General features: G+C 35.6%; 1 non-coding gene across 1 annotated transcript; it reads right to left on the bottom strand.

Moving 5' to 3' along the window:
* Window positions 1–2,471: 2,471 nt before the first annotated feature.
* LOC128293544 (small nucleolar RNA R71) lies at window positions 2,472–2,577 on the bottom strand. Its single transcript, XR_008283725.1, has one exon. It is a non-coding gene; the product is annotated as a small nucleolar RNA R71 (small nucleolar RNA).
* Between the last annotated feature and the right edge of the window lie 1,152 nt (window positions 2,578–3,729).

A 3,729-nucleotide genomic window follows, 5' to 3' on the forward strand; every position in this document is an offset into this window, starting at 1 on the left:
GTTTATTTAGGTTCTTGATCCATTTTATGCGTGCTCGGGACTGTCATCGAAGTCATCACACCGTCTAGCGACTTTTTGGTATCTTCTTCTTAGATGGTTTAAGAAAACATTTCGCATGTATAGGCTATTATGTTTTGTTTGAACTTGGTATGTAAAATTTTGAATAGCCATGCGAAAATGGCTTATAAATGTTTTGAGCATAATGTTATAATCTTTTGGTATGTATATGCTCATTAAGAGGCATGGAAGTGTTTGGCAATGACCAGCCATTAGAATGGGTCATCATGCTTATATTTTGGACCATATATGAAAAGGGGTGGTTGAATCATAGAAACTATGTGTTAGAGAAAGTCTACCCTAGAAAATGATGCTGGCAGCAACAGTGACGTGGATGTGAAAAATCACTACAAATAGTAGGAATGGAATTAAATAGTGAATAAATTATGTAAATGAACCTTGATGAATCTATTTTCATATGGAGGAAACGAAACGGTTATATGAGTTGTATGTTAAGAGATATTTGGGTTTTAGTGAAACAGGTCCAGAACGGTTTCTGGATTCCCTGTTCCGACTTTGAAAATTCATTATAAATTAACCAGAAATAATTAGGAGTCATACCATATATGTATAAATTTCTGCTTGAGTCTAGTTTCTATAGAAACAAACGGCACCAGTATTGAAGTCCTGCACAGGGAGTTATTCGAGTTGTAATGCATGAAGGTCAGTGTAGTCGGCCCCTGTAACATGGGAGAGTTTAACTAATAAACTGTACTAATTGGCTTGACCAAAAATTCTAGAAAAAAATATGTAGATGGAAATATGAGTCTAGTTTCAGAAAAAAATTACAAAGCTGATTTTCGAGTTGTAGAACTCAAGTTATGATTTTTGAAGCGACTAGAACACAGATTGGCAGCTTGTCTGGAACTTCTCAATAAGTGGTTTTAAGTCTGTTGACACCTCGTGTTCGACTCCGGCGACGGTCTCGGGTTCGGGGTGTTACACTAACTTTGAGATGTTTCTATTCAGGATTACGAACTAAATTCCCTAGATACCTAGGGAAGATGAAACCTATGATGAATCATTTTATTTAATATATGTTTTTACGTGATAAATATGTGATTCTTGTTTTCAATTATGTATGCTTAATTCTTGTTTTAATATTTCCAAGATATTAATTCATGTTTAATGTACTTAATTCAGTGGAGCAAAAGGCCCTGTTTAAGAGTAGATCTTGCATAATTGAACTGAGTTGCATGCAATCTTCGAAATAGGATGACATAAATCTACCGAATTAGAGTCAAATCTAATAGGGGAACCCGTAGATCAAGTTAATACAACGATAGGGGTTTTAATTAGAGAGAGATTTCAATTAATCAACCTAGAGTTAGTTGTACTTACTCTCAAAAGAGATATTAACATAATTTAGGGACTTTTACGGATCAAGACATAAGTGAAAAAATCGTTTAATTCATATTCATAATAATAGGTGAAGTCTAGGTGGATTATTTCCTAGGTATTGTCTATCTTATTAGTTATTGTTCAATTATTTCCTTGATTTATTATTTGTTGTGTTCTTAGATAAATTAGTTTATTAATTTTAGATTAAAATACATCACCCCAATTTGTTGACTAGATAATAAGAATACGATAATTACTAGTACTTTTAGTCCTCATGGATACAATACTCCCTACTCACCATAGCTATACTATTGTTCAATAGGTGCGCATGCCTTTGTCATATTTATAATTAGTTTAGTGACCATCAAGTTTTTGGCGCCATTACCAGGGACTAAAATATTAGGAACACTTGATTTTTATTAATTTAAACGTTTACTTTTATTGCATTTTATTTTTGTTTTTAGTTTAATTTTTATTTTTTAATTTTTCTTTTATTTTTTATGGCATGTTATTTTAGTTTATGAAAAGAAGAAACTCTTCGGGACCATTGTTATTTGACAGTGAAATTGAAAGTACTATTTGTAGAAACTGTAGAGAAGCAAGGCAAAGTCGACAGAATATAACGACAGAATATAGTGGACGAAAAAGAGGACATTATTATCACTGATGAGGTGGGTGATAATTAGAATAATCATCTACCTCCTGAAATTGTTGTAAATCCTGCAAATCCAGATCCTGTTCCTCATACTATGTATGATTATGCCAAGCCCACTCTAACTGGTGCTGAATCGAGTATTGTGCGGCCCACCATTGCTGCAAATAATTTCAAACTAAAGTCAAACACTATTTAAATGATACAACAATTTGTTCAATTTGATGGTTTGCAAGACGAACATCCAAATACTCATTTGGCTAATTTTCTAGAAATCTGCGATAGTTTCAAGGAAATGGCATCACTCATTAAAGAACAAAGGTAAACAGTGGTTGAATTCTTTACCACGAGGTTATATCACCATATGGGCTTAATGACTGAAAAGTTTCTTCTGAAGTACTTCCCATCAGCTAAGACGGCCAAGTTGAGGAACAACATCTCTTTCTTTGTACAGATCTATTTAGAGACATTATATGATGCATTGAAGAGTTATAAGGATTTATTGAGAAGGTGCCCTACCATGGGTTACCTCTATGGCTACAAGTTCAAACCTTCTACAATGGTTTGAACCCTTCAACGAGGCAGTTAATTGATGCACCAGTCGGTGGAACTCTGAATAATAAAACACCTGAAGCAACTTATGAATTTATAGAGAAGATGGCACTGAATAATTATCAGTGGAAGTCATGAGGACGAAGCCAATGAAAGCAACCTTTTTTTTTAACTTAAATATGGTCACCATGTTATCAAATCAGGTAGAACTATTAAATAAGAAAATTAATAGTTTATATGTTTATACGAAGGTACATCTAGTGATGCAATGTGATACAAATAGAGGTGGACTAAGCCATCAAGAATGTTTACCCTTCGCTCCTAGCACAGAGAACGAGCAAGTTAATTATTTGGGTAATAATTCTAGGCCTCAAAATAACCCTTAGAGTAACCACTATAATGCAGGTTGGAGGAAGCATCCCAATTTCTCTTAGGTGGTCAAGGAAATCAGAGAGCACAACCCCCTCTGGGCTTCCAACAACAATCGAGTTGGGACTTAATTGGAAAGTCATAAAATTTTTCACGACATTTCAAAAATTCTCCAAAGTAGCAGGGCTCACACGCCCATGTGGTCTAGGGACACGCCCATGTGGTCAGGCCGTGTACTACACACGTCTGTGTCCTTAACCCCTTGTAACTTTCTGACTTTTAAGGCATGAAGAAATTGAAGTCACACGCCTATGTGCTAGAACATGTGGCGAATTTAATTTTTGAAATTTAGGTACAGTTTTCACACGACCGTGTAACACGCTTGTGTCCAAGGCCATGTCAACCACACGGCTGAGACACACGCTCGTGTCTCTACCCATGTGACTAATTTTGAGCATTCTATTTCTCATTTTGAAGATGCAAGGAACATACAACCGGACCACATGCCCATGGGACAAGCCGTGTCACACAAAGCAAGACACACGCCCGTGTGTCTTCCCATGTGGACAAAATAAGGTCATTTCCTACCCTCATTTGTCATTTAAAACTCACCATTTTCCTGCACCAAAACATACCAAACACATTCCAACCATTTCAAGCATTCAAATTAAGAGATTTCCATCATTCAACGTGGCATGTCATCGTATCCATACATGTTTACAATCTTACCTTGGATTAACTAGGCATTAACATCATTT

This window comes from Gossypium arboreum, chromosome 5, assembly GCF_025698485.1.
Source record: "Gossypium arboreum isolate Shixiya-1 chromosome 5, ASM2569848v2, whole genome shotgun sequence".
Classification (NCBI taxonomy): Eukaryota; Viridiplantae; Streptophyta; class Magnoliopsida; order Malvales; family Malvaceae; genus Gossypium; species Gossypium arboreum.